The sequence below is a fragment of the Apium graveolens genome, chromosome 4, assembly GCF_009905375.1.
Source record: "Apium graveolens cultivar Ventura chromosome 4, ASM990537v1, whole genome shotgun sequence".
NCBI classification, from domain to species: domain Eukaryota; kingdom Viridiplantae; phylum Streptophyta; class Magnoliopsida; order Apiales; family Apiaceae; genus Apium; species Apium graveolens.
The window spans coordinates 152,566,202-152,576,712 of NC_133650.1; the positions used below are offsets into that span (position 1 = coordinate 152,566,202).

General features: G+C 35.4%; 1 long non-coding RNA gene across 3 annotated transcripts; it reads left to right on the forward strand.

Annotated features, from left to right (window-relative positions):
- The first annotated feature begins 6,507 nt into the window (after nucleotides 1–6,507).
- Nucleotides 6,508–10,088, forward strand: LOC141720365 (uncharacterized). 3 transcript variants are annotated; one of them, XR_012574277.1, is made up of 5 exons: nucleotides 6,508–7,036; nucleotides 7,256–7,292; nucleotides 7,371–7,444; nucleotides 8,456–8,625; nucleotides 9,643–10,088. It is a non-coding gene; the product is annotated as an uncharacterized LOC141720365 (long non-coding RNA). The 3 variants fall into 3 exon arrangements; XR_012574276.1 differs by having other exon boundaries at nucleotides 6,509–6,961; XR_012574275.1 differs by having other exon boundaries at nucleotides 6,509–7,292.
- Nucleotides 10,089–10,511: the final 423 nt, after the last annotated feature.

The window sequence follows — 10,511 nt, forward strand, 5'->3', positions numbered from 1 at the left end:
ACTCGCAGATTTATCTGGAGAAAGTGGAGGGCAACTCGGTCAATCTATCCCTGAAGCAATTCAGACATCTATTCCAAAAGATTTGATAGGTTTGACTGAGGATCGGGACTCGCGAATTCCCATTGCACCACCACTGACCTCTCTTGAAGAGGCTAGGGTGATTTTTAATGCAGGTACACAAGAACAGCAACTGGAAGACTCCTCACGAGCAATTATATTGAGAGAAACACATGCACGTGAGATGAGTGAACCAAACACGAGTGAAATTCAGGTGAGAGCACACACAGACACTGATACTGTAAACCTGTTAGCTCAGATTGCTGCCCTAAAAGAAGAACTTGCTAAAAGCCAAGCTGAAGCTCAAGCATTCAAAGCACAAGTGGTTGAACGGTCTTCTTCTTCCACCTCTGTCAACAATCAGCTTGCAATCATAAGGAATGACATCTCAGATCTAAAGACCACTGTAATACCAAAGCTCAATTCTATTCAGGACACTCCAAATTTATCAGCTGATGACATATCCAACTTCTGCTCTCTACATACAAGAATGACTTCTCTTGAAGACCTCGTTGAGATGAATCATTCACTGGACTCCTCAAGATTTCTAAAGATAGAAACGGGCATGGAACATCTCAATGAAGGGATGAAGCACTTATATTTCATGATCAAGAATTCTCATTGCCCTAATGAAGAACAAAGAGCTTATTTTGAAGGACCGTCTGGTGGAGGATCAGGCTCTGGAGGTGATAGAGGTTCCAAAGGAAAGTCAGTAGAGGATCCCTCAACTAAGGAGGAGAAGAAAGGGAGTAGTGCCAAAGGGAAGGAAAAAGATACCTCTGCTGGAGATAAAGGAAAGGCTGATGATGTCTACTACAGTGGAGAACAGGATGACTTTGATATTTTTGACATTCCCACTGAACCAGTTCAGGAAGATAAAGATGGGTTATTTGAAGCTGAAGAGGAAAGTGATTTTGGAGAATGGGAAGAAGAAGATACAGTGGATCCTAGGTTTGAGAAAGAATTTCAGAAAGAGCAGTCAGAGATGCTAAGAAAAGAAGCTGAACTCAAGAAGGTCTCTCAGATCATTGACAGGAGGAAAGACATACAAAGAACAGAAACTCTTCAAAAGCAACGTCTTCATGACATTAAGGCTCAAGAAAGGAGAAGAGATGTCAGACTAAAGATTGGTGAAAAATGGGATGAAGCTAGGAGAGTACTTGATATGCCTCAGCTGAGCACTAACAATGATAGGCAGTTCTTACATCTTCTTGACAAGCTGGAAATCTCAAATCCTAACAATGACATGTACATGAATGCTATCAAGACTGAAGTCTCAAGGATCACAGCTGCTTTTGATAGATCCCTAAATGAGATGAGCATTTTTGTATATTGTCAGAGTGAAGGATCATTCAAGGTGTCACTTCATCTATTTGAGAATCGTTCTTTGTCAGAGATTTGGGTTCTTTTAAACAAAGTCAAAAGAAGCTCAGAATTGAATGAAGTTCTTCGAGAAAGGCTTAAAGAGTTTGCCAGCAGGGCTAGTCCTCAAGTGGTCAACAATCCTCATCAGGTGAGATTCTTTAAGTCTGATTGTCTTCAAATCTGTCAGCTAGATGTACAATCTCTTAAAGACTACTCAGCTAAGCATCTGGTATGGATGGAACATCATTTGAGAACTGCTGGATATTCATCCATGTTGAAGACTCAAGCTGCTGACTTGATTCAAGCTTATTGTGAAAAGAATGTTAAAAGGTACACTCAACTCAAGAATAAGCTGAAGTCAGTTGGAGTTCAACCAGTCAGACCAGCAAGCTTCACTTCAGAAAAAGATCGTGTCTTTGACAAGGAATTGCTTCAAGATTTAGAAGAAGGTGAAGTCAGAAGAGAAGACAACTGAAGTCAATTAGCTCAAAACTCAATGTAATATGATTAGAGCTTTATGAATCAAGATAGTCTAATGTAGTTATATGTTCAGGCTAGAGGAACATCTATCTTGTATTCACTTGTAAATTTCATTTGGAATCTGGAAAATGTTAAATATAATCCAGAACTTTTCTGCTATTTACTTTACATTACTGTTTATATCTTTTTCTTATTTGTTAGTTGAGTTATCCTCTAGGTATTTGTTGTTATTGTCTAACAAGCAAATAGGGGGAGATTGAAAGGCATATGTCATAGCCTACTCGTTTATTCGAGTATTTAACTCAACTCAAATAAGAATGTAATAAGTAAATAGTGGATCAATCATCAGAGAGATCTCACAAAGTAACATCTGTCAAAGAATAAAGAAACATTGTTCATCTGCAGACTTGGTGATTCACTGGAAGAAGTTCAAGAATTTGATCATGCCTCAGTGATATAAATCAAGATCGTGGATTTAATCAAGTGACAGAGATCTCGTCAGGGTATCATTTATTACAAGGATTCAATCAGAACAACAAAGTCAAGACATGAAGAAACGTCACGAAAGTTAGTCACTCATGAACCAGACAGTACATCGAGTGTCAGCATTGAAGTGGCGGAATTGATTCATAAGTCTCAGTGACTTTCAGAAGATTGTCAGAAGAATGGATGCTGCTCAGGGTTAGTATTAATTCTCTATTAATTAATTAAGTCATATAATTTAATTATGAAAATAAATTATATCTGCAAAGATTAATTTATTTGATTAATTAAATTAATTGATTAATTAATTCTGAATTAATATTAAGGTTTTTCAGAATTTTAATTGATTAAAATCTGTTTTAATTCTAAAAAGACAACTGATTGTACTAGTATGACAATCGGTATGACAATTGATTGTCATACCGAAAGTCATGCTAATTCAGTTGATTGTCTTGATAGAATTATTATTTAGATTAAAATCACTTATTAATTCAGTAAGACAATTTCTTTTGAACTAATATGACAATCGGTATGACAATCAATAGTCATACCGAAAGTCTTGCTAGTTCATTTTAATTGTCTTGCTAGCTCTAAAAGATTGTCACACCGAAAGTATTATTGGACAAATGATTGTCATACCAGTTCATTTGATCTCGGCTGTGTTGATTAAATAGAAGCAGAAGCATCCAATTTACTAACACATATACAGAGAGCAATCAAACAGAAGCCAAGAACAAAAAGAGAACAAGCAGCCAAATATTTCATCTTATCTGCTAATTCAAGATTACAATTTCTAGCTTGTAAAGTTAAATCCAATCAACTAGAAATCACTCTCTTGTTCTTGTGTATCAATCTAGCGGATTAAAATCCCTAGAACTTAATCTCAAATCGCATTTAGCATTTGATCTTTTAATTACAAATATAGAAAAAGTTCATGTCGAATTTATTCTAGATTTGTAATAATTGATTTGAGATTAATCCCTTGTAACCGATACCGTAGTTGTAACACCTTTCAAGTTTAATAAAAGTTTTATTTAACTTGAATTTTATTTCACAATTTTATTCCGCATTTTATTCGACGAAACGGTATTATTTGCATTCAACCCCCCTTCTACAAACAAATTGGGACCTAACAGCTACACTCTGGGGTAGACCTTGATGATACCAACACAACCATAGGGGTTTCATCAGTTTTTACTGAAGATCCTGTGGTGGTTTCAAATGCATCTTCATGTGCAAATCAACCTTCACAGGTTGTAAGGTTTGAGGGTAGTACTCCTGAGGGGGAGCTATCTAAATCCTCTCCAATTAAATTGGAGGTTCCACTTGAAAGAACAACTCCCCTTAAAACCCTAGCTGAAATTGCAATCACAATTGAAGCTAGAAGTTTAATTGATAATAATCCTTCTATTGGGGAGGCAAGTTTAGCATATTCAAGTGCAATCTCACTACAAAATGAGCAAGGGTTTGAAGCCATGGTACATGACATTAACCTGGTCAAATCCCCTCCAATCAATTAGAGGTTCCCATAAGAGGTGAACAACGCACTATCATAACCATAATTCAACCTGTGAGTCAAACTGTGGCATCTGTCATAGGTGGTTCTACTGGTTCACTACCCTCCACCTCAAATCCAACTAACCAACCATCTACCTCTAACCCTACTCAACCACAACCTCATTTGATCTCTCAGTGGCTGCATGAAGCAGAAGCTCAACCAAGAACAATGAATGATCTATTGGTTGATCAGCTGTCTAGACTTGCCTAAATTTCTCAACAGCTTCTTACATCATATATGTCTAACCAAGATTATCAAGATATCATGCTTTCATATCAGACAGATGTTCAAGAACAGCAAACATAGATTATAAATAAAGCTGAACGGGATGGCAACTGTGATGCCTGGTTGGATAAAAACTTTAATCTCGAGATGGATGAGGTTTTGGCCAGATTTAGAGAATAGTACATCACCATCCTTGGGAGCAATGCCAAAACTCTAAGTCCACAAGAAGTTTATGATGCAATCACAGATGTCTATAAATCTCAACTTAAAGCCTTTCACATTATTGGTAAAGCTCTAAAATTGACTCTAAATGATCATCAAGACAAGGAAACCGGTCAAGGACAAACTAGATGAGATCATCCCTTCTCAGGTGGAAATCAAGCAAAAAATTTCTAGATTTACAGATCAAATGGCCAAGTTTGATTTGTCATATATGGACAAGAGCATCAAGAATCTGAGGGAATCTTTCATAGCCTTACATAAGTTGTCCAGTAGCAAATCACTAGTAATGACATCAGGGTCAAACTGGATCAACTCCATCAGGGTAGATATGAACCCTTTGCTCTTTTGACGGAAGGAATTTGGGAAGATGTACAAGCTACATTTGGCACTTCTCAATCCTCAGCATCTCAACAACCACTATCAACATCAACCAACTTGCAAATTCAAGCTCTAATCTCAAGTATCCACTTTGCAGTCACCAAATGAGTCATTGACAACTCAGGTATCACAACTCACAACTATGGTCCAAAGTCAACATGTTGATATCTAAACCTTGGTGGACTCTCATAAGCATCTACAAATGCAAAATTCAGTATCATTGGGAGCTATCATGGGTGCACTCAACATTCCATTGCATGTACTTCCAGAACCAGTTAGGCCTGAAATCCCCTCACCTCAATCTTGCCTGCTAACAAGACTAAGGGGGAGATTGAGGCTAGGTTATTAAGATCATCTGTCCAAGCATCTGCTCAAGCTGCTCAAAACCAAGTTGTTCACAAAGGCAAATCCAAAGAAGTTCATGTTGGAATGGAGAGGCTTGTAAAAGCAGTTAAGGGACCTGGTCTAAGTAGAGAATTTGATGAATTGCTAAAGGCTCTTAGGGCTTCTCTAAACAACAACTTCTTCACATATAAAAAAGCCTTGTAAAAGATAATAAATTTCATAAGGGTGATCTAGGTGACAAGAGACAACTTTCAGGAGAAAAGGATTGTTATCAATATAAGTGACTCGGTATGGATAAGTGTATACATGTGTCCCTCAATTATCTCATAACAAGAAGAGCTTCTGAATTAGACATTCTGATCAACAAAGTCAACAAAGTGATTCATGAAGACACTCTCTTGCTCAATAAATTGAAAAAGGCTCAAGTAGCTGATTTTTCAAAAGCAAATTTACAACCAAGCAAGGGAGTGGTGCATCTGTCCAACCACCAAACATTGCAAACATTTCTAGATTCCTAAGCAATATGTCATGTCAAACAAGAAACTGATTATGACTTTGGAAACAGACTTGAAGACAAGGCAGTACAAGACTGTTGAAGATGAAGACATGATCAAGTTGTCGAGGAGATATTTGAAAAATGCTGAAACCAATTTGCCCAAAACTCAAATCAATACTAATGGTGACTTGGATGATGATGAGCAGAAAAAAGTTGATCAAAAACCTTCTGGCTTAAATCCAAGTCAACCTTAAAAGCTAACTGTCAGCAAAGAAGAAGACAAGAAAAGGGATGCTAAGAAGAAGGGAAATGATGAGAAGAAGGGTAATGAGAGAAGAAAGAAGAAGGAAGATGGTGCAAGAACCAAGAAAAATGCCCTACCAATCCAAATCCAACAACTTTCAGGAGAAAAGGGTTGTTATCAATATAAATGGCTCTGGTGAGGATTGGTGTATCATGTGTCCCTTAATTATCTCATAAAAAGAAGGGCATATGAATTGGGCATTCTGATCAACAAAGTCAACAGAGTGATTCATCAAGACACTCTCTTGCTCAATAAATTGAAAAAGCACTACACCATATATGGCATGTAGCAACATTTTTTTTGATGTTACAAGCAAAAATGTTGTTTAAATCACTAAATTTTGATCTGAGGTAACATTTTTTTATTGTATTATGGTAGAGGATAATAGGTGTTACCACAGACATGACGAAATTGTTATTGTAACACAAAAAATAGTGTTAACATTGATATTATAATAAGTGTTACCGGATAACTAAATATTTAGGCGGGATTGTAGTAGCGAGCCAATTTTCAACCGAATTTTACCAAATTTTAGGCGGCCCAAGTGATAAAATTTGACCCGCTCATTTTTATTAAAGTAAAAAACTCTCTCAAAATTACAAAACACTGTATACAGACTCACTTAAACACTCAAACACCCACTCATTTTCAACTTTTCTCGATGGAGATTATGGTTCGAAATTAGGATTCTTGGTCGAGTCAGAGCTTGGAGATTAGGGTTTATTAATTAGGGTTCTTAGTCGGGTCAGATCTTGGAGCTTGGAAATTAGGGTTCGAGTTTGTAAAAATTGTGGCTTTCTTCTTGGAGTAATTTGGGGATTTCTTCTTATTTGGATATTCTCTTAGTTTCTTATTATTTTCTTCTCTAATTTATCTTCTTGTGTCATTTATATGTATAGCTTTTTCTGAATTCACGGTTCCTCTTGTTGTTTGTTTGAATTTTATGGAAGAAGAGAAGAAATATTTGAATTCGGAGTTATGGCATGCTTGTTCTAGTCCATTAGTGTCGCTGCCTGCAGTGGGTAGTCGAGTGGTTTACTTTCCCAAGGTCACAGTGAGCAAGTTTGAGTTCTGTAGCGCTTTTTGAGTGTAGTTAGAATTTTTCGTATGATTCAAAGCGCATGTATGCATATATTAGTAATTTTTAATGTGTTTGGGTGTTGTTATTTATAATTGTATTGCTAATAGTTGAAAAAAGCTTCTACTTAAATCATAAATGAATTGATTTACTTTCTTTTCTTGTACATGTCTGTGTATTTTTAAGTGTATGCATATTCTTCTTTGATTAAGAAGTTAATTTAATTACTTATTTTTAAATTATATTGACTGTTACTTTTTGCAGGACCTCTTAGCCAATCCCAAGTGCTGACTTAGTCCAGGTTTGTGTTTTAAAAGATGTTATCATTCCTCAACATATTTATATACATGTGTCTTCTAATAGATGTCATGTAATCTAGGTCCCAACTTATAGAGAAACTGATTTAGATTTTGAGCATACATCTTCTGAAGAGAGAAATAGCGACAGTGAACTGTATGTCCAAATGCTTGTTCCTTTTTTCTTATCTGATTTAGGTTTTAATTACTAAAATAAGGTGTATGATGTCTGGGATGAGATTGAAGCCCCCTTTCTTCTAAGAATTGATATATCTTTGTATTGTGATGAATTATGGTGCTTACAATTTATGGAATGTATGTCATTATTATCTGTATTTTTTTGAATGAGTATTACATTTCTGATGCTTAAAATTTCCCATTGCTGATTTAACGAAACATTTCCATTCGTCATCTCTTCTCTGAAACAGGTTTTTTCCGTAGTCCGAGTCACTTATGTTTTCTGTTGAATCAATGATTTTGTTCCCTTTTTGTTTGGGCACATTTTGGCTTGCTCTGTGTGCATACATTTCAAACTCTACTACTTCGCATATCATTATTAGGTCCTTGGATTATCATTTTTTTGCACAAATGTCCCATTAGTATATTTTGTTACCTTTATCAGTCTTATATTGATTTCATTTTACAGATTGTGTGACTTGTGTACTCGGTTAATTAGATAGGCCACTATAGGTTCCTATTTGAAGTGATTTCTCTTTTATGATCATGTGCTTATGTTTATCATTGTTGCATTCTTTTTGCATTTTGTCTGATCCCTTTTGGCACAATGACAGCCTTCTTTCATTGCACTACAGTGAGTCATGTTGCATTCAACTTTCTTAAGTTCCTTAATATGGTTTTGGCAAGAGATGTCAAGAAGTTGGTCATAAGAGTTTCCAACTCCCTTGACAACCCCTAACCCCCTTTACAACCCTAAACACTCAGGGATTAACTCATTATAATTGTTAATTACAAACACTATACAACTATAAGTTGTCTTCTTTCGATTATCATATGTAATTTATCCTATATAAATGCCTTTTGGAGCTTGGACATTCAAGTATCACAAGTAGAAATAAAGCAATAATGGCTTCTTATACTTCTTTCAACTCTGTTCCATTTCTGTTCTCTTGTATACCATTACTACTGTTCTCCTACTTGTGTGTTTCAGAAGCATAAGGTACTCCACCTATTGCCAAGGGACTTTCTTTGAGTTTTTTCGACACTACATGCCCCAAGTTTGGGTCGATTTTCAGGAAACAACTTGAAAAAGACTTCAAAAAAGACATTGGACAAGCTACTGGCTTACTTCGTATGCACTTCCATGATTGCTTTGTCCAGGTACCATCTTAAATGTGTAGCACTTTCATGACTTTGTTAATTGAAGCTTTCAGTATTTGTACTTTTCATATAATGTAGACTCCTTTAACTATATAAGTATGTTGTGATTAGCAATAGGACACTTCTTGAGTTAGATAAAAAAAAAAAAAACTCATATAGGTTACATCATCCATTAACTGCAACACTAGACCGACTATTATATTCCTTTTCGTGCTCCGAAAGATTGACTGCGTTTGTTATAAAAATTGAATTTCAAACTACATTGCAGGGATGCGATGCCTTTGTTTCTTATTATATTTCTAAAGTTGATTGATGCCTCCAAGTTCTCAGGTCATCATCATTTACCACCCTGGACAGATTGGAATTGGATATGATCCAGTTCTCAATTGTCAAATTGTTGTCAAATTTTATAAGATTTTTGTCAAATTGCTGATTTTACAAGATTTCTATCAAATTGTTGTCCAAACTTCCCACATTGCTAATTGCTGTCAAATTATTAAGCTTTTGACTAAGATTGACAGCCGATCTGGTAAGGAGGAGCCCAAGTATTGAATATTGGTGATGTTGGTTTGGTGAAAATGCTCCAAACCAAGGCCATGGTGGTGGAGATTTTTGCCTGAGTACCCACCTCTTAGAAGGTCATAATTTACACAATGTTTTGCTTAACATACAAGGCTTCTTTAGTAGTTTTTTTTTTCTAAATTCTTTAGTAGTTTTTTATTACTTTTCTTTTTAATTTACTCATCGATTACTGTTAAATGCTTTTAATAAGCTTCTTATAATTACATATCCAATTATAACTAATTGTAGATCTGTTTCTTATTATATTGCTAAAGTTGATTGATGCCTTCTAAAGCAACATCATGGACTACAGCTAGCTATTCATTCCAGTGCATATATTCTTAAAAATGCAATTCAAATTTCTGTGATGCATTCCACTTATTATGACTATAGTTGTTGTTTCCTCTAGATCTACAACCAGCTCACTTTAATTCATGTTTGTTGTCTCTGAACCAGGCGAGTGCACTAAAATTGAACACTTGAGTTGATGCGTATACTGGCACCTGTAACATAAAGATCCAGCTTTTAGGAGTTCTTGTGACTTTTGTATCTAGTCCACAGTTTTCGGGTGCTTGATTCTGATTTCATAAAACTAAGTGGAAAATAGTCAATTGCATTCCAGAATCATAGATCAACATCAATATTCATGTCTTTATAGGCAATATGAAAAGAGGAGTTGACGTTATATCTATAGCCGAGAAGAGATGCATCGAAAAGAGGAGTTGACGTCGTCATGCTAGTTGCTGCTGGAAAATGTACTATCTGCATTGGAATTGATTTGTATTTCATAAACATTAAGGGTGTGTATAAAACTCCTCCTATATATGTGACTTGGAACTTTGTATTGTGTTGAATTTGAACTTTAATTTGAGTTTTTAAGTTAAATGTATTTAAGTTTTTAATGTTCCAAGTGTGACCGATTGATATATGATTGATATATTTATGTTAGTAAAAATTGGAAAAAGTGTTACAATAAATACCAGGGTGTTAAAAAAGAATGTTACAATAAGATATAAAAATGTTACCAAAAGATTGAATTGAGTGTTACAATACCAAATATGGTGTTACAAAAGAGTTTATTCCAACATATTTTTGATGTTACTAAAGGGTAAGGTGTGTTGTAACAGAACTGTGGTTACAACTTCAACTTGTTACCATAGAAATAAAAAATGTAACTATAGGTACTCTATTGTAACACATTGAGAGGTGTTACAAGAATTTCAAAAAGTGTAACCGTAGACACCTGTTGTACCAGGGGCAATTCCAACACCCCCAAATTTTCAAAAAATTTAACCATAGCCCATTTTTTTGCTTTAGGTAACACT